Source organism: Crinia signifera, unplaced genomic scaffold (assembly GCF_055691185.1).
Source record: "Crinia signifera unplaced genomic scaffold, ASM5569118v1 HAP2_SCAFFOLD_648, whole genome shotgun sequence".
Lineage (NCBI taxonomy): Eukaryota > Metazoa > Chordata > Amphibia > Anura > Myobatrachidae > Crinia > Crinia signifera.
Window position 1 is genome coordinate 29182 of NW_028142545.1, and position 23639 is coordinate 52820.

At 48.7% G+C, this 23639-nt stretch overlaps 1 long non-coding RNA gene across 1 annotated transcript in view; it reads left to right on the top strand.

Moving 5' to 3' along the window:
* Positions 1-21798, top strand: part of LOC146055954 (uncharacterized) — a 42380-nt gene extending 20582 nt beyond the window's left edge. Inside the window, exons 3-5 of the long non-coding RNA XR_014469009.1 lie at positions 599-806; positions 11170-11377; positions 21736-21798. This is a non-coding gene — a long non-coding RNA (uncharacterized LOC146055954). The remainder of the gene's footprint in view (positions 1-598; positions 807-11169; positions 11378-21735) is intronic.
* Positions 21799-23639: the final 1841 nt, after the last annotated feature.

A 23639-nucleotide genomic window follows, 5' to 3' on the forward strand; every position in this document is an offset into this window, starting at 1 on the left:
GTGAAGGAGAGAGAAATAGAGAGACAGTGATGGAAAGAAAAATAAAGTGTCAGAGAGAGAGAGAGATTTGGACCCTTTATATATTTTGCAATGGGACCCACAAGGTTCTAGTTATGCTCCTGCACCCCAATTGTTTGCCCTGAGTTGCTGGCAGCAGCACCAGAGCACCCTGACCTATGATAGTTTCATAGTAGGTAAGGCTGAAAAAAGACTTGCGTCCATCTAGTTCAACCTGGTATAGATATCCATTGCTGATTTGGTAGGTTCTGGTATTTTACAGACAAATTATATTTCTTATTTGTACCCATGGATGTTTTCTCCAGTAAATGATTGTCCAACTTTGCCTTGAACGCATTTAATGAGCCAGCCGTTACCACCTCTCTGGGAAGAGAGTTCCAGAGTTTGACTGTTCTGACCGTAAAGAAATTCTTTCTACTAGCTGAATGAAATTTTTTTTCTTCTAATCTATACTCATGCCCTCGCGTCCTAGATTCCTTTCTAGTAGAAAATAGGGTGTGTGACAGTTCCTTATATTGGCCCTTGATATACTTGTACATATTGAGCATGTCCCCCATCATCCTTTTTTCATCTCCCACAGCAGCAGCGTGTCTCCTGGGCAGCAGAACTTGCTGCTGCAGTGCAGACTCCACCCTTCCTGTCCTAGAGACCAACCAAGCTATCACACGCGCAAAGCCCAGGAGGAGCGGCCATCAAAAAGCACCCGTCGTGACCTTCAAGATAATGGTTGTGACCCACTGCCATCCTCGCGCTTCAGTGTCCTCTCCTGGCTGCAGTTCTAGCATCTGGTAAGATGTGTTTTGCTTGGTTTCGGGTCAGAAGATGGGGTAACTGGCGCTCATTTAGGGCACCCTCATATGTTTGTGTGTCAGGATGGTGCTCTCTTCCCAGAGGCTGCCCCGGTTCCTGCTGCTGGCCGTGCATGGGGTATAGAGGTGATGTCAATGGTGCCTGCAGCAGCACTGGAAATAACTTTCAATATGCCAGCTTAAAGTGCAATGTATGTACACTTCTAAACCTAGTAGCTTCTATACCCCTTCCCTACCCCCAGTACTGCCTATCCCTAATCCACCTTGGCCTCTCCCTAACCATACAGGAGCCGCTAGGCCGCAAGGCGGCCAATAGCGGCATTCGGGAGGCGGAGCCGCACGATGTACACAAACACCGTGCGGCTCCCTGCTGTCCGGGCTGGTTTCGCGTGTCGGTTTGTTTTTTTTGCCAAGACCCTTACCTGGACTACGTCGCGCTGGGACAGGTGAGTATGGTTTCCTTCCATAGGTTCCCACATGGATTTCTTCGGACTCCGGACCGCCGACGCCATCGCCGACAGGGATGCCGACAGGGATGCCGACATGGATACAGACACAGACCAGGACATCAGGACCAGGGCTACCTACGGGCTCAAGATAGGTAAGTATCAGTATGTATGTGTTATGGATGTATTAAACTTTTATTTTTCACGTGTGTCAGTGTGTTTATTGTACTATTTCTTTTACTGTGGAACTACAAGACCCAGCGGGCCCTTTAATGCCCCGCAGGCTGGGACTTGTGGTTCTCCAAGTCCCAGCTTGCGGTGGAGGCTTGCTGGGACTCATAGTTCACCAGTAAAAGACAATAGTTTTTATTCTATTTTTTACACCATTCCATCAGCCCGATGCCCACCGCCCAGAGGCATCGGGGATAGCACCAGGCTTCAGCCTCGTCAGGTAAGTCCTGGAGGGGGGGGGGGGGGGGGCCTTCATTGGGGGGGTCCCCACTCCCCCAGGGCCCCTGGCCAGGCTGACTGGTCGGTAGGGTTAATGCTTTGGCCGCGGGACCTTATATAATAAGTGTCCCCCGGCTGTGGCATTACCCTGCTGGCTGGTTGTGCCTGGGGCTAGTTCTTAAAATACGGGGGACCCCTAGTCATTTTGTCCCCCGTATTTTGGGAAACAGCCCCGGACCTGGAGCCTGGGGCTGGTTGTAAAAAATCAGGGAAACCCTATTTGTCGGGTTTCCTGATTTTTTTAATACCAGCCCCGGCTCCTTCAGCCTGGTGCTGGTTACGGCAGTGGGGGGGGGGACCCCATGCCGTTTTTTTTTTAACGGGTAAAGGGCTACCCCTTTCCCACTGCCAAAAAAATGGCTCTTACACGGTAAAAACACTGCTTTTTACCCAGTTAACAAATACCGGTATTTGTTACCCGTGTAAAGCAACCTGGAGCTTTCCCACTGCAGCTCTAACCGTTTAAAAAGGCTAAAAAAACGGCATTTTACCGCATAAAGCCTGCAGTGGGAAAGGGGCATTAGTTTTGTGTGCGCTTTGGAAAAGGGGTATGGCCACTGGAAAAGGGGGCATGTCTTTCAGTGAAGTGTACCACATCACATACACCACAATAGTAGGACTCCCTATACTATCTAGTACTAGTGCCCTTACACATTGTGCCACACAGTATGAGCCAAAATTCAAGGACAGCAAGGACAAAGGGACAGGGAGAGTGACAGCAGAGAGACAGTGGGAACACAGAGTGACAGCAGGGACACAGAGACGGCCACATATGTACTGTATATTGGGCATCATGGTACGTGGCATATGTATAATGCCCATTATACATATGCCGAACACTGTGAAGCCCATTCTACATATGCAGTACACCGTGATGCCCATTAAATATATATGCCCCACACCGTGATGGCCATTATACATATGCCGAACACTTTGATGCCCATTATACATATGCTACACACCGTGATGCTCATTACAGATATGCCACACACTGAGATACCCATTACATATTATGGCACATAAGCTTGATGCAAGGGTCTTCATACTCGATGCCAAGGGGGTTTACATGCTCCTAGCCAGGGGGAAGCAGTCTGACAGCCGGGCAGAAAGCGGTGTGCTGCCCGGCTGTCTAAATAGCGGGTCCGCAGTTGCTGCAGTGAAACAGTGTGACTGCCAGGCAGAATTGGTCGGCTGCTTGGCTGTCTTTAGAGCGGGTATGCAGCAGTTTGAAATCTCGCGCTGGGTCACCAGCCAATAGGAGCTGGCAGCCAATCAGGAGTGGCAGTGGTGTCTCATGATTGGCTGCCAGGCCGCAAGCTCCTATAGACTGCCGGACTGGCGCAACATTTCAAACTGCTGCTTAGAACTGAACTTATAAAGGCAGGCGACAGGCAGTCCACCTCTTCTGTCCGGCTGACACTTTTCCCAGCAGCTGCTGCAGACCCGCTCTTTAGACAGCCAGGCAGCACATCCCTCTCTGCCCCTCTCTGCCCAGCTTCAATATGCGTATGCCAAAAAAAAAGAAGCAGTGCTCGAAGAAGGTGCGGGTATACTATACCGGTGAATGTGGCACCCCACAAGCTGGGGCACAAGTGCCAGCAGCATAAAGTAATGGAAACACTGTAAAAAGCATAAAGTAGCTGTGGCACTACAGGTGCCAGCATGACTGTGTATTAAAAAGTACTACTTGAGTTGCACAGAACTGAGCTTATATAGCTTGCAGCACAAAAGGGGTTAACAGCTCAGCTCACAGCAAGGCAGGTCAGTTTGCAAAAAGAAACATTGTTACAGAACTGACAAGTTTGCAGAAAAAGGTGGGAAATCCTGGATGGAATCTCTCCCTGGGAGTCTGACTGAGACAGGAGAGCAGAGTGAGAAGTGTGTAGTTGTTGACTGGTGAATGCTGAAGCTGGCAGAACCCTGAAGGCTGGGGAAAGCAGTGTGCCCTAAAGTGTATGGGGGGGCACAGACTGGCAGCATGCAGAGAGCACTGGTCAGTGAGGACAGCCTGTCAGCCCCATCAGCAAGTGTGCAGCTGCAAGGGTCAGAGAGTGGGCATGGCTGCACATTGCACCCCACACAACACCCCAGCTCCCCTAAAAAGCATTCAGCATGGCTGCACATTGCACCCCAACAACTAATGGGAAGAAAAAAACAACAACTGGCAAATATGCAAAATGACATTTAGGGGTGAGACAAAACCCAAAAGGGGTGCGCAGTGCAGGCATGCCTTTCAGGGAAGCTGGAGTGTGGTGAGGGGGATCCCGACATGCTTTGGGGCGTGACCCAGGGCCCCCATTTCAAAATGGCTGCAGTTGTTTTTTTTTATGTCTTTTTTTTTGGGCTGCAGTCATTTTGAAATGGGGACACACAAACACGCCCAAAGAATGAATGGCACCCCACACAACACCCCAGCTCCCCTTAAAAGCATGCAGCATGGCTGCACATTGCACCAAGCACATGTTAAAATAAAAAACTTAAAGCAAACCCCCATAGCAAGTGCAATATTAGTGCATCACAATACTCACCTGCAAAAGAAAAGAAAAAATACACTCTGCTCTCTCCACGGGTGCTTGGGTCCTGGGAGAACCATTAGCATGCAGCACTCCACCCCTGCTGAAAACTAATGGCGAATGTACGCAGCAGGAAACTCGCTGATATGAGCGAGGAAGAGCGGGAATACATGCTCCCGCCCTCCCCCAGTCACCTGATACGCCAGATAGGCTGAGATTCACCGTTGGGGGCGGTGAATCTCAGCCACGTTGAATAGGCTGACTCGTCGAGTCCCGACGAATAGCCATGCTTGGAGAATCGCCGCTAAAAGCCGGCGAATTGTCGGCGAATAAAAAACTTGATTCGCCGTGGCCGGTGATAATTCTCATTGAATACCGCCCTATGTCCACTTGGATGGTAAAGAACTTTCACCTTTTTTTTTTTTTAAATGCGAACAGCTTGTGTCGACCCAAATCGGCATCTTCATGGTGAAAAAAGTCTCAGTCAAACTAGGTGTTTTATAGGGATGCAGTCAATTTACCGACGAACATTTGACCAACTGTTGTTATGTTGTTATACCAATGCCCATTGACCAACAGTCAAAATACCGAAACGGTTATTATACCGACATTAATTATGCCGACATGTTGAAAAGACAGACATGGTTAAAATCTTGATGTTAAATATGCCTACACATGCGTTTTCAAGCACTTTTTCCCCAAAACACTTTTTCATACTTTACCATCCCAATGCTCCTGGATTGGGAGTAGAATAGTGTGCTAAGCACAGTGAGGCACCGTGCCCGGAGCCTCTCCCTGGCTGTGGGGCCAGGTAAGAAACCCCCAGGGCAGCTGAGTAATGAGCCCCGGGGGCAGCTGCTCGGGACTCCCACAGGCAACCCGGCGTGTGACGATGTTTCCTTTTTTTTTTTTTTTTCTCAAGGTGCATGGATCACGGAGCATAGCTCTCTCCCCCCTGACACCCAGAAGTCCCAACGACGAGTACTGATTGGCCCACGGGCCATTCAGTCACATATAATGGCTGACCATCGATAGCTAAAACTATCGATGGTTATCCATCAAATAGTTTGCCACTATCAATGGCTGGGTGCAGAATCGCCATCGATGGCAACCATTGATGGCCTCTGTACCGATGGTCATCCCTAGTTACAGGCAGCAGCAGCATCACTCTCCCGAGTCCCTCCTCTTTTTCCTCAGCTGTGTGTTTAGTGCCGCCCACTTTCCTCCCCTTCCTTAGCAACAACCCGACAGTAAGACTTCCTGTGCTCTGCCTCTGCAGTGCTGAGCATTCTGCACACGTGGGTGGCTGTGTGCACTGGAGGAGCACTGCAGCCAGCAATACCAGCTCTCAGGTATGTGATATATGTGCTGGGGAGGGAGTAAGTGACATGTTAATATGTCCAGGGGGTTAATAATGTCATGGTAATGTGTTCTGGGAGGGTGAGGCCCAGGGGAGAGACATTTTAATGTGTTCTGGGAGGGGGGAGGGGGCTGACATGTGTGCAGGTGTTAGTGACATTTTAATGGGTGTTGTGGGGGTGACATGGTAATGTGTGCTAGGGGAGACTACATGTTGATGTGTGCTGGGGGCTGACCTCTCAATGGGTGCTTGGAGGGGCTGACATGTTAATGGGTGCAGGGGGGCTGACATGTTAATGGTTGCTGGGGGGGGGGGGGGGCTGACATGTTAATGGTTGCTAGGGGGGGGGCTGACCGATATGGCTGCCTGCTGGATCCACTGGAGCCCCTCAGGCGCTTTCGGCTGCTTACTAGTAGCTATAGGCCAGATGAACTAGACTGCTGCTACTCCCCAAAAAAACTTCCAGAAATGCAACCATTGCTGTATAAGGGGAAATCAGTCACAGGGGGATACGGTCGCATTGTTGACAGCACTTAGGTTGACAGGTGTCTAGGTCGACATGGGTGAAGGTCGACAGGTATCAAGGTCGACATGGGTTTAGGTCGACACAGTGCTAGGTCGACATGGGTTAGGTCGGAAGGTCGACATGTTTTCTTTTACAGTTTTTTGAGCCGACAGGCAGTAGTTCATGCCCTAACATCCACTAGGGCATGGTGGGAGAATAAAATAGTGTGCCCGAGAGGGGCGTGGCTTCGGCGGACATGGAGTAGCTGCTTCCAACCTGAGCTCTCCGTCCCCGATATCCTGTATCTATATCCTGCATGCACTTATACTGCTCCTGGACCACACTGCTGGTGGGGGAATATCCCCAGAACAGATTAAGCCCCATCTCGTTCCTGTACCTGGTGTGCGGCCTGACTTACAGCCGAGGGAGCCTGCCGGAGGTCACGCAGGGAGCCGCGGACGCCATTTTCTTTCCCCTGCCAGGTGCCGCTGTCGTGTGTGCCCTGCGTGTCTTCCTCTTCACGGACAGGAGGCGCGCTACTGCGGAGGGACGCCGCCGGGCTACTGTGTGTGTGCTGCCTGTCCGGGTGAGTCTGTTTGGCCGCCCTCTCTCCCCCGTTTGCTGTGCGCCTGGAAGGGCGCCTCCTGCCACCCCCGTCCTGCCCTCCAGGCTGCTGGGATCTACAGCGCGTCACGGCGCCTGAATTTGCTGGTCAGCCATCTTGGCCGGGGGGGTCCCAGCAGGTCTGCCATCATAATCTACCTCTCCTGTGTTTGAGTCTGGGACTGCCTGCATTTACTGTGAATACATTAACACCGCTTGTAGCAAGTCTTGATTTATAACTGTCACTGCTCTGAGAGTGATATAAAATCTCATACTAGCCAGATCCTTTAGTGCTACAAGGTAATTTGGACAATATCCTGCTGACACCTATGGTACACACTGGTGGTGTGCTAGCCACCACCATTTTGCCATTGCTTTCCATATTGAGTATCATCTAACTTTCTAGGATGACAGGCTTTGTGCAACAAATCCTCCAGGCCATCAATTCCTCCACTCAGAGGCTACTTGCCAAACTTGATACTATGGTGGGTGCACCTATAACTCCTGAAAATATGACCTCTGTGTCATCTGCGCTAGATTGGCAACAGGACCCTCCTGTCAGGGAGGTAGTGTCTTCTTCATCCACTACTCTCTTTTCAACTCCTGCAGATGAGGAATCTATAAAAATCAGTTCTGCAGCTGCAACAATGGATCCAACCTGCCAAATAGATGCTTCTAACACTGCCTCTGCTACTGTTACGGTACCAGCTGTTGCGGCCTCTTCGGAGCTCCGTTGTACGACTCTCGCAGTGACACTACAGCTACGAAAACCCCTCTGCACCTACTCCTTACATCTATTTCCATATTTCTGGATTGATGGGACACTCCTGGATCTCTTGTCCATGTACTTTCGGCTCCTATGTGCATGTCCTTGGGTGTACGATGGAGGGACTGTTGTCTTTAAGACTCTGCGGGGGAGGAGGGCCTGGCCCGACTAATATTTTTCATACTCTTACGCTCCAAAATATCTTCGTTGTTAACTGAGGCTTGGCCGGTTTAATACTTTCATCTCCTGTGCTTTTACATGTCTGCTGGTTTAGTGACCGTTTTGTATGTTTCCATGATATATAACTTTCGCAGATTCTACTTTGTTGCCTAATACTGAGACGGGATCATTTTATATTGTAATTATGCTGCAGCATCCTTGCTATACTAGTTAATAATTACAGCCATTGCCCCATTTAGCCCATTCGCCTATTATCCGACCATATGGGGGGGGGGGGGGGAGGATGGGGGGGTGGGGGGAAGGGGTGAATTAGGATTTTAGGCTAGGTTAGCTAATATAAGCTGAAGGCCACTAATTTATCCCCTCTTAGTAATAGTAGTATAGACAGTTGGGAAGAGGAGGGTAGGTTGTTCGGGATCCAGGTATACCTAGGTTGGGGTTAGGTCATACAGGGTGGGGGTATTTTGGGAAGGTTTATTTTGGGTTTTTGGGGGGGTTTTGCTTTGGGTAGGTTAGGTATTATATTCAAGATAGTGGGTTACTTATTTTTACATTTTATTTTACTCCCCTTGTCTGACCAGACCTACAATTCTGCAATAATAATTTCTCCTAGTCTAGTAACTTCTTAGCTGGGAAATATACTGTCCTATCAGACTATATCCGCTCTGTCATACTTTTTATTATATTGTGGTGTGGTATTTCACTCTGTATGTATATGTGTCATATACTCGGTAGTACCTAGAACCCAGATGGCGCCTTTGGGCAATAGGGCTCGATATATCCTGCATTAGAGAGTTTTTTTTTTTTTTTTTTTTTTTTTTACTTTCTATGTCCACAAACAATACCCTTATTTTTACCCTTGCTTTCATGCATCATTGCAGTATCAACGTTACCCTAGCTGCACTTTTTTGTATTTAGTATCATGTACTAAACTGGATTTCACTGTCTGTGTCTACAAACTATTGCCTGTAACGGGAGTTTATGTTGCATTACTAAAAATTTCAATAAAAATTATTGAATTAAAAAAAAATAGTGTGCCCGAAGCATCGCAAGGGCTTCGGTTGACTTCCAACTGTGTTCATGTTCACAGTGTCGACATTCGGGTAAAAAACCATGTTGACCTTTCCGACCTGTCGACCCAACGGTGTCGACTTAATGACTGCGCGTCTCTGCACTTCCCCCTTATACAACACTGCTGGTGTCTGCAGATCTGATTGTTACTGGGTTATGGTGAATGTCATATGCTGCAGATCTGATTGTTACTGACGCTTATAGTTTCCAAACCTATAAGCGTTGCCTGAAAACTCATCTCTTCAGGCAAGCTTATCAAATTCCAGAACCAGTCACAGAACCTTGCATTCTGGTGGAATCGAGGCAATAAAGAATACAGTATCTATCCTTATGTATCAATGCCTATTTCCCTATAGATTGTAAGCTTGCGAGCAGGGCCCTCCTACCTTTTGACTGTCTTAAAAGTCCCTGTTTGTTGTATCACTATCTCCTTTTGTAAAGCGCAACGGAATATGCTGCGCTCTATAAGTAACTTAATAAAAATAAAATAAATGAAATACTGGGTATTTATTGTAATGATGATTATGTAATGTAGTGATGTAGTGCAGTGTGTAGCGGGATGTAATGTAGTACAGCATGGAGGGAGATAGTCATGTAGTGCGGCGTGTATATATACAGGGGCGTAGCTATGGTAAGGCAGCCCCAGCCATCGCGGGGGGGAGCCGGTGTCACTGGGGCGCAGCAGGGTCACGGCACTCTCAAAGCCGAGCTCTGCTGCTGGGAGGAAGCTGGGTATATACTGTTGAGCCGCCTGTAGGTGGCGCTGCAGCGCACAGCTGAGCTCCTCGGCTGTCAGGAAGAAGCTCCTCTCTCTGTCTCAGGACATGGGGCTGCCTGATACACGGAGCTATGAATAGGTGACATGCTGATTTTACAGGTTTGTGTCCCTTGTTGTGGGTGCCAGTTGCAGGGGCATGGACAGGGGAAGAAAAGTGTGGGCACCATTAATGTAAGCTGGTGGCCCAGTGAGTACTATGTCTTGGTAGCTGCAGTGGGAAGGGGGAGGACTGGGTATATGGAAACTGGGTGCCCTCCATTGCTTGTGGGGGTTATTTGCTTTAGTATTGGTGTTTGTAAGTATGCTGTATGTGTGTATGTATGTATACTTTTTGTGTATGCTCTGTGTGTCTATAGCGTGTGTATGTTTATAAATATGCTGTATGTGTGCATGTTGTATGGTATCTGTGGTCGTATGCCATGTGTGTGTGTATATGTAAATATGCTGTGTGTGTGCATGTATGGTATCTGTACCAGTATGCCATGTGTGTGTCCGTGTATGTCCTTTGTGTCTAAGGTATGTGTGCTTTAATGTCCTGTGTGTGAATGGTTTGTGCGTGTGCGTGTCTGTATGGCATGTCCTGTGTGTATGTATGGCATGCGTGTGATTACTGTAGTGTGCATGTATGTTCTGTTTGTATGTATGTATGGTATGTGCGTGTATATTATGTGTGTCTGTATGGTATATGTGTGTGTGTGTCTGTATATATGGTATGTGTGCATGTATGTCCTGTTTGTATATATATATATGTATGGTATGTGCGTGTATGGTATGTGTGTATGGTATGTGTGCATGTATGCCCTGTGTGTCTGCTATCTATTAGCCCCTGGTCCCTGGATGCCAGCATTCAGTATAGCGTCACTAGCATCCCTAATGCCTTTAGAAGAGCGGCCGCTGAACTTGAAATGAGTTAGGATGCCAATGCCGTAATACTGACAGCTAGAATCCTGATTGGTGAGTATGAAGGAAAGAGCGGAGCGAGACAGCGAAACGCTATGGAGAGAGTGGGGGTGTGAAGGAGAGAGAAATAGAGAGACAGTGATGGAAAGAAAAATAAAGTGTCAGAGAGAGAGAGAGATTTGGACCCTTTATATATTTTGCAATGGGACCCACAAGGTTCTAGTTATGCTCCTGCACCCCAATTGTTTGCCCTGAGTTGCTGGCAGCAGCACCAGAGCACCCTGACCTATGATAGTTTCATAGTAGGTAAGGCTGAAAAAAGACTTGCGTCCATCTAGTTCAACCTGGTATAGATATCCATTGCTGATTTGGTAGGTTCTGGTATTTTACAGACAAATTATATTTCTTATTTGTACCCATGGATGTTTTCTCCAGTAAATGATTGTCCAACTTTGCCTTGAACGCATTTAATGAGCCAGCCGTTACCACCTCTCTGGGAAGAGAGTTCCAGAGTTTGACTGTTCTGACCGTAAAGAAATTCTTTCTACTAGCTGAATGAAATTTTTTTTCTTCTAATCTATACTCATGCCCTCGCGTCCTAGATTCCTTTCTAGTAGAAAATAGGGTGTGTGACAGTTCCTTATATTGGCCCTTGATATACTTGTACATATTGAGCATGTCCCCCATCATCCTTTTTTCATCTCCCACAGCAGCAGCGTGTCTCCTGGGCAGCAGAACTTGCTGCTGCAGTGCAGACTCCACCCTTCCTGTCCTAGAGACCAACCAAGCTATCACACGCGCAAAGCCCAGGAGGAGCGGCCATCAAAAAGCACCCGTCGTGACCTTCAAGATAATGGTTGTGACCCACTGCCATCCTCGCGCTTCAGTGTCCTCTCCTGGCTGCAGTTCTAGCATCTGGTAAGATGTGTTTTGCTTGGTTTCGGGTCAGAAGATGGGGTAACTGGCGCTCATTTAGGGCACCCTCATATGTTTGTGTGTCAGGATGGTGCTCTCTTCCCAGAGGCTGCCCCGGTTCCTGCTGCTGGCCGTGCATGGGGTATAGAGGTGATGTCAATGGTGCCTGCAGCAGCACTGGAAATAACTTTCAATATGCCAGCTTAAAGTGCAATGTATGTACACTTCTAAACCTAGTAGCTTCTATACCCCTTCCCTACCCCCAGTACTGCCTATCCCTAATCCACCTTGGCCTCTCCCTAACCATACAGGAGCCGCTAGGCCGCAAGGCGGCCAATAGCGGCATTCGGGAGGCGGAGCCGCACGATGTACACAAACACCGTGCGGCTCCCTGCTGTCCGGGCTGGTTTCGCGTGTCGGTTTGTTTTTTTTGCCAAGACCCTTACCTGGACTACGTCGCGCTGGGACAGGTGAGTATGGTTTCCTTCCATAGGTTCCCACATGGATTTCTTCGGACTCCGGACCGCCGACGCCATCGCCGACAGGGATGCCGACAGGGATGCCGACATGGATACAGACACAGACCAGGACATCAGGACCAGGGCTACCTACGGGCTCAAGATAGGTAAGTATCAGTATGTATGTGTTATGGATGTATTAAACTTTTATTTTTCACGTGTGTCAGTGTGTTTATTGTACTATTTCTTTTACTGTGGAACTACAAGACCCAGCGGGCCCTTTAATGCCCCGCAGGCTGGGACTTGTGGTTCTCCAAGTCCCAGCTTGCGGTGGAGGCTTGCTGGGACTCATAGTTCACCAGTAAAAGACAATAGTTTTTATTCTATTTTTTACACCATTCCATCAGCCCGATGCCCACCGCCCAGAGGCATCGGGGATAGCACCAGGCTTCAGCCTCGTCAGGTAAGTCCTGGAGGGGGGGGGGGGGGGGGCCTTCATTGGGGGGGTCCCCACTCCCCCAGGGCCCCTGGCCAGGCTGACTGGTCGGTAGGGTTAATGCTTTGGCCGCGGGACCTTATATAATAAGTGTCCCCCGGCTGTGGCATTACCCTGCTGGCTGGTTGTGCCTGGGGCTAGTTCTTAAAATACGGGGGACCCCTAGTCATTTTGTCCCCCGTATTTTGGGAAACAGCCCCGGACCTGGAGCCTGGGGCTGGTTGTAAAAAATCAGGGAAACCCTATTTGTCGGGTTTCCTGATTTTTTTAATACCAGCCCCGGCTCCTTCAGCCTGGTGCTGGTTACGGCAGTGGGGGGGGGGACCCCATGCCGTTTTTTTTTTAACGGGTAAAGGGCTACCCCTTTCCCACTGCCAAAAAAATGGCTCTTACACGGTAAAAACACTGCTTTTTACCCAGTTAACAAATACCGGTATTTGTTACCCGTGTAAAGCAACCTGGAGCTTTCCCACTGCAGCTCTAACCGTTTAAAAAGGCTAAAAAAACGGCATTTTACCGCATAAAGCCTGCAGTGGGAAAGGGGCATTAGTTTTGTGTGCGCTTTGGAAAAGGGGTATGGCCACTGGAAAAGGGGGCATGTCTTTCAGTGAAGTGTACCACATCACATACACCACAATAGTAGGACTCCCTATACTATCTAGTACTAGTGCCCTTACACATTGTGCCACACAGTATGAGCCAAAATTCAAGGACAGCAAGGACAAAGGGACAGGGAGAGTGACAGCAGAGAGACAGTGGGAACACAGAGTGACAGCAGGGACACAGAGACGGCCACATATGTACTGTATATTGGGCATCATGGTACGTGGCATATGTATAATGCCCATTATACATATGCCGAACACTGTGAAGCCCATTCTACATATGCAGTACACCGTGATGCCCATTAAATATATATGCCCCACACCGTGATGGCCATTATACATATGCCGAACACTTTGATGCCCATTATACATATGCTACACACCGTGATGCTCATTACAGATATGCCACACACTGAGATACCCATTACATATTATGGCACATAAGCTTGATGCAAGGGTCTTCATACTCGATGCCAAGGGGGTTTACATGCTCCTAGCCAGGGGGAAGCAGTCTGACAGCCGGGCAGAAAGCGGTGTGCTGCCCGGCTGTCTAAATAGCGGGTCCGCAGTTGCTGCAGTGAAACAGTGTGACTGCCAGGCAGAATTGGTCGGCTGCTTGGCTGTCTTTAGAGCGGGTATGCAGCAGTTTGAAATCTCGCGCTGGGTCACCAGCCAATAGGAGCTGGCAGCCAATCAGGAGTGGCAGTGGTGTCTCATGATTGGCTGCCAGGCCGCAAGCTCCTATAGACTGCCGGACTGGCGCAACATTTCAAACTGCTGCTTAGAACTGAACTTATAAAGGCAGGCGACAGGCAGTCCACCTCTTCTGTCCGGCTGACACTTTTCCCAGCAGCTGCTGCAGACCCGCTCTTTAGACAGCCAGGCAGCACATCCCTCTCTGCCCCTCTCTGCCCAGCTTCAATATGCGTATGCCAAAAAAAAAGAAGCAGTGCTCGAAGAAGGTGCGGGTATACTATACCGGTGAATGTGGCACCCCACAAGCTGGGGCACAAGTGCCAGCAGCATAAAGTAATGGAAACACTGTAAAAAGCATAAAGTAGCTGTGGCACTACAGGTGCCAGCATGACTGTGTATTAAAAAGTACTACTTGAGTTGCACAGAACTGAGCTTATATAGCTTGCAGCACAAAAGGGGTTAACAGCTCAGCTCACAGCAAGGCAGGTCAGTTTGCAAAAAGAAACATTGTTACAGAACTGACAAGTTTGCAGAAAAAGGTGGGAAATCCTGGATGGAATCTCTCCCTGGGAGTCTGACTGAGACAGGAGAGCAGAGTGAGAAGTGTGTAGTTGTTGACTGGTGAATGCTGAAGCTGGCAGAACCCTGAAGGCTGGGGAAAGCAGTGTGCCCTAAAGTGTATGGGGGGGCACAGACTGGCAGCATGCAGAGAGCACTGGTCAGTGAGGACAGCCTGTCAGCCCCATCAGCAAGTGTGCAGCTGCAAGGGTCAGAGAGTGGGCATGGCTGCACATTGCACCCCACACAACACCCCAGCTCCCCTAAAAAGCATTCAGCATGGCTGCACATTGCACCCCAACAACTAATGGGAAGAAAAAAACAACAACTGGCAAATATGCAAAATGACATTTAGGGGTGAGACAAAACCCAAAAGGGGTGCGCAGTGCAGGCATGCCTTTCAGGGAAGCTGGAGTGTGGTGAGGGGGATCCCGACATGCTTTGGGGCGTGACCCAGGGCCCCCATTTCAAAATGGCTGCAGTTGTTTTTTTTTATGTCTTTTTTTTTGGGCTGCAGTCATTTTGAAATGGGGACACACAAACACGCCCAAAGAATGAATGGCACCCCACACAACACCCCAGCTCCCCTTAAAAGCATGCAGCATGGCTGCACATTGCACCAAGCACATGTTAAAATAAAAAACTTAAAGCAAACCCCCATAGCAAGTGCAATATTAGTGCATCACAATACTCACCTGCAAAAGAAAAGAAAAAATACACTCTGCTCTCTCCACGGGTGCTTGGGTCCTGGGAGAACCATTAGCATGCAGCACTCCACCCCTGCTGAAAACTAATGGCGAATGTACGCAGCAGGAAACTCGCTGATATGAGCGAGGAAGAGCGGGAATACATGCTCCCGCCCTCCCCCAGTCACCTGATACGCCAGATAGGCTGAGATTCACCGTTGGGGGCGGTGAATCTCAGCCACGTTGAATAGGCTGACTCGTCGAGTCCCGACGAATAGCCATGCTTGGAGAATCGCCGCTAAAAGCCGGCGAATTGTCGGCGAATAAAAAACTTGATTCGCCGTGGCCGGTGATAATTCTCATTGAATACCGCCCTATGTCCACTTGGATGGTAAAGAACTTTCACCTTTTTTTTTTTTTAAATGCGAACAGCTTGTGTCGACCCAAATCGGCATCTTCATGGTGAAAAAAGTCTCAGTCAAACTAGGTGTTTTATAGGGATGCAGTCAATTTACCGACGAACATTTGACCAACTGTTGTTATGTTGTTATACCAATGCCCATTGACCAACAGTCAAAATACCGAAACGGTTATTATACCGACATTAATTATGCCGACATGTTGAAAAGACAGACATGGTTAAAATCTTGATGTTAAATATGCCTACACATGCGTTTTCAAGCACTTTTTCCCCAAAACACTTTTTCATACTTTACCATCCCAATGCTCCTGGATTGGGAGTAGAATAGTGTGCTAAGCACAGTGAGGCACCGTGCCCGGAGCCTCTCCCTGGCTGTGGGGCCAGGTAAGAAACCCCCAGGGCAGCTGAGTAATGAGCCCCGGGGGCAGCTGCTCGGGACTCCCACAGGCAACCCGGCGTGTGACGATGTTTCCTTTTTTTTTTTTTTTTCTCAAGGTGCATGGATCACGGAGCATAGCTCTCTCCCCCCTGACACCCAGAAGTCCCAACGACGAGTACTGATTGGCCCACGGGCCATTCAGTCACATATAATGGCTGACCATCGATAGCTAAAACTATCGATGGTTATCCATCAAATAGTTTGCCACTATCAATGGCTGGGTGCAGAATCGCCATCGATGGCAACCATTGATGGCCTCTGTACCGATGGTCATCCCTAGTTACAGGCAGCAGCAGCATCACTCTCCCGAGTCCCTCCTCTTTTTCCTCAGCTGTGTGTTTAGTGCCGCCCACTTTCCTCCCCTTCCTTAGCAACAACCCGACAGTAAGACTTCCTGTGCTCTGCCTCTGCAGTGCTGAGCATTCTGCACACGTGGGTGGCTGTGTGCACTGGAGGAGCACTGCAGCCAGCAATACCAGCTCTCAGGTATGTGATATATGTGCTGGGGAGGGAGTAAGTGACATGTTAATATGTCCAGGGGGTTAATAATGTCATGGTAATGTGTTCTGGGAGGGTGAGGCCCAGGGGAGAGACATTTTAATGTGTTCTGGGAGGGGGGAGGGGGCTGACATGTGTGCAGGTGTTAGTGACATTTTAATGGGTGTTGTGGGGGTGACATGGTAATGTGTGCTAGGGGAGACTACATGTTGATGTGTGCTGGGGGCTGACCTCTCAATGGGTGCTTGGAGGGGCTGACATGTTAATGGGTGCAGGGGGGCTGACATGTTAATGGTTGCTGGGGGGGGGGGGGGGCTGACATGTTAATGGTTGCTAGGGGGGGGGCTGACCGATATGGCTGCCTGCTGGATCCACTGGAGCCCCTCAGGCGCTTTCGGCTGCTTACTAGTAGCTATAGGCCAGATGAACTAGACTGCTGCTACTCCCCAAAAAAACTTCCAGAAATGCAACCATTGCTGTATAAGGGGAAATCAGTCACAGGGGGATACGGTCGCATTGTTGACAGCACTTAGGTTGACAGGTGTCTAGGTCGACATGGGTGAAGGTCGACAGGTATCAAGGTCGACATGGGTTTAGGTCGACACAGTGCTAGGTCGACATGGGTTAGGTCGGAAGGTCGACATGTTTTCTTTTACAGTTTTTTGAGCCGACAGGCAGTAGTTCATGCCCTAACATCCACTAGGGCATGGTGGGAGAATAAAATAGTGTGCCCGAGAGGGGCGTGGCTTCGGCGGACATGGAGTAGCTGCTTCCAACCTGAGCTCTCCGTCCCCGATATCCTGTATCTATATCCTGCATGCACTTATACTGCTCCTGGACCACACTGCTGGTGGGGGAATATCCCCAGAACAGATTAAGCCCCATCTCGTTCCTGTACCTGGTGTGCGGCCTGACTTACAGCCGAGGGAGCCTGCCGGAGGTCACGCAGGGAGCCGCGGACGCCATTTTCTTTCCCCTGCCAGGTGCCGCTGTCGTGTGTGCCCTGCGTGTCTTCCTCTTCACGGACAGGAGGCGCGCTACTGCGGAGGGACGCCGCCGGGCTACTGTGTGTGTGCTGCCTGTCCGGGTGAGTCTGTTTGGCCGCCCTCTCTCCCCCGTTTGCTGTGCGCCTGGAAGGGCGCCTCCTGCCACCCCCGTCCTGCCCTCCAGGCTGCTGGGATCTACAGCGCGTCACGGCGCCTGAATTTGCTGGTCAGCCATCTTGGCCGGGGGGGTCCCAGCAGGTCTGCCATCATAATCTACCTCTCCTGTGTTTGAGTCTGGGACTGCCTGCATTTACTGTGAATACATTAACACCGCTTGTAGCAAGTCTTGATTTATAACTGTCACTGCTCTGAGAGTGATATAAAATCTCATACTAGCCAGATCCTTTAGTGCTACAAGGTAATTTGGACAATATCCTGCTGACACCTATGGTACACACTGGTGGTGTGCTAGCCACCACCATTTTGCCATTGCTTTCCATATTGAGTATCATCTAACTTTCTAGGATGACAGGCTTTGTGCAACAAATCCTCCAGGCCATCAATTCCTCCACTCAGAGGCTACTTGCCAAACTTGATACTATGGTGGGTGCACCTATAACTCCTGAAAATATGACCTCTGTGTCATCTGCGCTAGATTGGCAACAGGACCCTCCTGTCAGGGAGGTAGTGTCTTCTTCATCCACTACTCTCTTTTCAACTCCTGCAGATGAGGAATCTATAAAAATCAGTTCTGCAGCTGCAACAATGGATCCAACCTGCCAAATAGATGCTTCTAACACTGCCTCTGCTACTGTTACGGTACCAGCTGTTGCGGCCTCTTCGGAGCTCCGTTGTACGACTCTCGCAGTGACACTACAGCTACGAAAACCCCTCTGCACCTACTCCTTACATCTATTTCCATATTTCTGGATTGATGGGACACTCCTGGATCTCTTGTCCATGTACTTTCGGCTCCTATGTGCATGTCCTTGGGTGTACGATGGAGGGACTGTTGTCTTTAAGACTCTGCGGGGGAGGAGGGCCTGGCCCGACTAATATTTTTCATACTCTTACGCTCCAAAATATCTTCGTTGTTAACTGAGGCTTGGCCGGTTTAATACTTTCATCTCCTGTGCTTTTACATGTCTGCTGGTTTAGTGACCGTTTTGTATGTTTCCATGATATATAACTTTCGCAGATTCTACTTTGTTGCCTAATACTGAGACGGGATCATTTTATATTGTAATTATGCTGCAGCATCCTTGCTATACTAGTTAATAATTACAGCCATTGCCCCATTTAGCCCATTCGCCTATTATCCGACCATATGGGGGGGGGGGGGGAGGATGGGGGGGTGGGGGGAAGGGGTGAATTAGGATTTTAGGCTAGGTTAGCTAATATAAGCTGAAGGCCACTAATTTATCCCCTCTTAGTAATAGTAGTATAGACAGTTGGGAAGAGGAGGGTAGGTTGTTCGGGATCCAGGTATACCTAGGTTGGGGTTAGGTCATACAGGGTGGGGGTATTTTGGGAAGGTTTATTTTGGGTTTTTGGGGGGGTTTTGCTTTGGGTAGGTTAGGTATTATATTCAAGATAGTGGGTTACTTATTTTTACATTTTATTTTACTCCCCTTGTCTGACCAGACCTACAATTCTGCAATAATAATTTCTCCTAGTCTAGTAACTTCTTAGCTGGGAAATATACTGTCCTATCAGACTATATCCGCTCTGTCATACTTTTTATTATATTGTGGTGTGGTATTTCACTCTGTATGTATATGTGTCATATACTCGGTAGTACCTAGAACCCAGATGGCGCCTTTGGGCAATAGGGCTCGATATATCCTGCATTAGAGAGTTTTTTTTTTTTTTTTTTTTTTTTTTACTTTCTATGTCCACAAACAATACCCTTATTTTTACCCTTGCTTTCATGCATCATTGCAGTATCAACGTTACCCTAGCTGCACTTTTTTGTATTTAGTATCATGTACTAAACTGGATTTCACTGTCTGTGTCTACAAACTATTGCCTGTAACGGGAGTTTATGTTGCATTACTAAAAATTTCAATAAAAATTATTGAATTAAAAAAAAATAGTGTGCCCGAAGCATCGCAAGGGCTTCGGTTGACTTCCAACTGTGTTCATGTTCACAGTGTCGACATTCGGGTAAAAAACCATGTTGACCTTTCCGACCTGTCGACCCAACGGTGTCGACTTAATGACTGCGCGTCTCTGCACTTCCCCCTTATACAACACTGCTGGTGTCTGCAGATCTGATTGTTACTGGGTTATGGTGAATGTCATATGCTGCAGATCTGATTGTTACTGACGCTTATAGTTTCCAAACCTATAGCGTTGCCTGAAAACTCATCTCTTCAGGGCAAGCTTATCAAATTCCAGAACCAGTCACAGAACCTTGCATTCTGGTGGAATCGAGGCAATAAAGAATACAGTAATCTATCCTTATGTATCAATGCCTATTTCCCTATAGATTGTAAGCTTGCGAGCAGGGCCCTCCTACCTTTTGACTGTCTTAAAAGTCCCTGTTTGTTGTATCACTATCTCCTTTTGTAAAGCGCAACGGAATATGCTGCGCTCTATAAGTAACTTAATAAAAATAAAATAAATGAAATACTGGGTATTTATTGTAATGATGATTATGTAATGTAGTGATGTAGTGCAGTGTGTAGCGGGATGTAATGTAGTACAGCAATGGAGGGAGATAGTCATGTAGTGCGCGTGTATATATACAGGGGCGTAGCTATGGTAAGGCAGCCCCAGCCATCGCGGGGGGGAGCCGGTGTCACTGGGGCGCAGCAGGGTCACGGCACTCTCAAAGCCGAGCTCTGCTGCTGGGAGGAAGCTGGGTATATACTGTTGAGCCGCCTGTAGGTGGCGCTGCAGCGCACAGCTGAGCTCCTCGGCTGTCAGGAAGAAGCTCCCTCTCTCTGTCTCAGGACATGGGGCTGCCTGATACACGGAGCTATGAATAGGTGCCATGCTGATTTTACAGGTTTGTGTCCATTGTTGTGGGTGCCAGTTGCAGGGGCATGGACAGGGGAAGAAAAGTGTGGGCACCATTAATGTAGCTGGTGGCCCAGTGAGTACTATGTCTTGGTAGCTGCAGTGGGAAGGGGGAGACTGGGTATATGGAAACTGGGTGCCCTCCATTGCTTGTGGGGGTTATTTGCTTTAGTATTGGTGTTTGTAAGTATGCTGTATGTGTGTATGTATGTATACTTTTTGTGTATGCTCTGTGTGTCTATAGCGTGTGTATGTTTATAAATATGCTGTATGTGTGCATGTTGTATGGTATCTGTGGTCGTATGCCATGTGTGTGTGTATATGTAAATATGCTGTGTGTGTGCATGTATGGTATCTGTACCAGTATGCCATGTGTGTGTCCTTGTATGTCCTTTGTGTCTAAGGTATGTGTGCTTTAATGTCCTGTGTGTGAATGGTTTGTGCGTGTGCGTGTCTGTATGGCATGTCCTGTGTGTATGTATGGCATGCGTGTGATTACTGTAGTGTGCATGTATGTTCTGTTTGTATGTATGTATGGTATGTGCGTGTATATTATGTGTGTCTGTATGGTATATGTGTGTGTGTGTCTGTATATATGGTATGTGTGCATGTATGTCCTGTTTGTATATATATATATGTATGGTATGTGCGTGTATGGTATGTGTGTATGGTATGTGTGCATGTATGCCCTGTGTGTCTGCTATCTATTAGCCCTGGTCCCTGGATGCCAGCATTCAGTATAGCGTCACTAGCATCCCTAATGCCTTTTAGAAGAGCGGCCGCTGAACTTGAAATGAGTTAGATGCCAATGCCGTAATACTGACAGCTAGAATCCTGATTGGTGAGTATGAAGGAAAGAGCGGAGCGAGACAGCGAAACGCTATGGAGAGAGTGGGGGTGTGAAGGAGAGAGAAATAGAGAGACAGTGATGGAAAGAAAAATAAAGTGTCAGAGAGAGAGAGAGAATCGGACCTTTATATATTTTGCAATGGGACCCACAAGGTTCTAGTTATGCTCCTGCACCCCAATTGTTTGCCCTGAGTTGCTGGCAGCAGCACCAGAGCACCCTGACCTATGATAGTTTCATAGTAGGTAAGGCTGAAAAAAGACTTGCGTCCATCTAGTTCAACCTGGTATAGATATCCATTGCTGATTTGGTAGGTTCTGGTATTTTACAGACAAATTATATTTCTTATTTGTACCCATGGATGTTTTCTCCAGTAAATGATTGTCCAACTTTGCCTTGAACGCATTTAATGAGCCAGCCGTTACCACCTCTCTGGAAGAGAGTTCCAGAGTTTGACTGTTCTGACCGTAAAGAAATTCTTTCTACTAGCTGAATGAAATCTTTTTTCTTCTAATCTATACTCATGCCCTCGCGTCCTAGATTCCTTTCTAGTAGAAATAGGGTGTGTGACAGGTTCCTTATATTGGCCCTTGATATACTTGTACATATTGAGCATGTCCCCATCATCCTTTTTTCATCTCCCACAGCAGCAGCGTGTCTCCTGGGCAGCAGAACTTGCTGCTGCAGTGCAGACTCCACCCTTCCTGTCCTAGGAGACCAACCAAGCTATCACACGCGCAAAGCCCAGGAGGAGCGGCCATCAAAAAGCACCCGTCGTGACCTTCAAGATAATGGTTGTGACCCACTGCCATCCTCGCGCTTCAGTGTCCTCTCCTGGCTGCAGTTCTAGCATCTGGTAAGATGTGTTTTGCTTGGTTTCGGGTCAGAAGATGGGGTAACTGGCGCTCATTTAGGGCACCCTCATATGTTTGTGTGTCAGGATGGTGCTCTCTTCCCAGAGGCTGCCCCGGTTCCTGCTGCTGGCCGTGCATGGGGTATAGAGGTGATGTCAATGGTGCCTGCAGCAGCACTGGAAATAACTTTCAATATGCCAGCTTAAAGTGCAATGTATGTACACTTCTAAACCTAGTAGCTTCTATACCCCTTCCCTACCCCCAGTACTGCCTATCCCTAATCCACCTTGGCCTCTCCCTAACCATACAGGAGCCGCTAGGCCGCAAGGCGGCCAATAGCGGCATTTCGGAGGCGGAGCCGCACGATGTACACAAACACCGTGCGGCTCCCTGCTGTCCGGGCTGGTTTCGCGTGTCGGTTTGTTTTTTTTGCCAAGACCCTTACCTGGACTACGTCGCGCTGGGACAGGTGAGTATGGTTTCCTTCCATAGGTTCCCACATGGATTTCTTCGGACTCCGGACCGCCGACGCCATCGCCGACAGGGATGCCGACAGGGATGCCGACATGGATACAGACACAGACCAGGACATCAGGACCAGGGCTACCCTACGGGCTCCAAGATAGGTAAGTATCAGTATGTATGTGTTATGGATGTATTAAACTTTATTTTTCACGTGTGTCAGTGTGTTTATTGTACTATTTCTTTTTAACTGTGGAACTACAAGACCCAGCGGGCCCTTTAATGCCCCGCAGGCTGGGACTTGTGGTTCTCCAAGTCCAGCTTGCGGTGGAGGCTTGCTGGGACTCATAGTTCACCAGTAAAAGACAATAGTTTTTATTCTATTTTTACACCATTCCATCAGCCCGATGCCCACCGCCCAGAGGCATCGGGGATAGCACCAGGCTTCAGCCTCGTCAGGTAAGTCCTGGAGGGGGGGGGGGGGCCTTCATTGGGGGGGTCCCCACTCCCCCAGGCCCCTGGCCAGGCTGACTGGTCGGTAGGGTTAATGCTTTGGCCGCGGGACCTTATATAATAAGTGTCCCCCGGCTGTGGCATTACCCTGCTGGCTGGTTGTGCCTGGGGCTAGTTCTTAAAATACGGGGGACCCCTAGTCATTTTGTCCCCCGTATTTTGGGAAACAGCCCCGGACCTGGAGCCTGGGGCTGGTTGTAAAAAATCAGGGAACCCCTATTTGTCGGGTTTCCTGATTTTTTTAATACCAGCCCCGGCTCCTTCAGCCTGGTGCTGGTTACGGGCAGTGGGGGGGGGGGGACCCCATGCCGTTTTTTTTTTAACGGGTAAAGGGCTACCCCTTTCCCACTGCCAAAAAAATGGCTCTTACACGGTAAAAACACTGCTTTTTACCCCAGTTAACAAATACCGGTATTTGTTACCCCGTGTAAAGCAACTGGAGCTTTCCCACTGCAGCTCTAACCGTTTAAAAAGGCTAAAAAAACGGCATTTTACCGCATAAAGCCTGCAGTGGGAAAGGGGCATTAGTTTTGTGTGCGCTTTGGGAAAAGGGTATGGCCACTGGAAAAGGGGGGCATGTCTTTCAGTGAAGTGTACCACATCACATACACCACAATAGTAGGACTCCCTATACTATCTAGTACTAGTGCCCTTACACATGTGCCACACAGTATGAGCCAAAATTCAAGACAGCAAGGACAAAGGGACAGGGAGAGTGACAA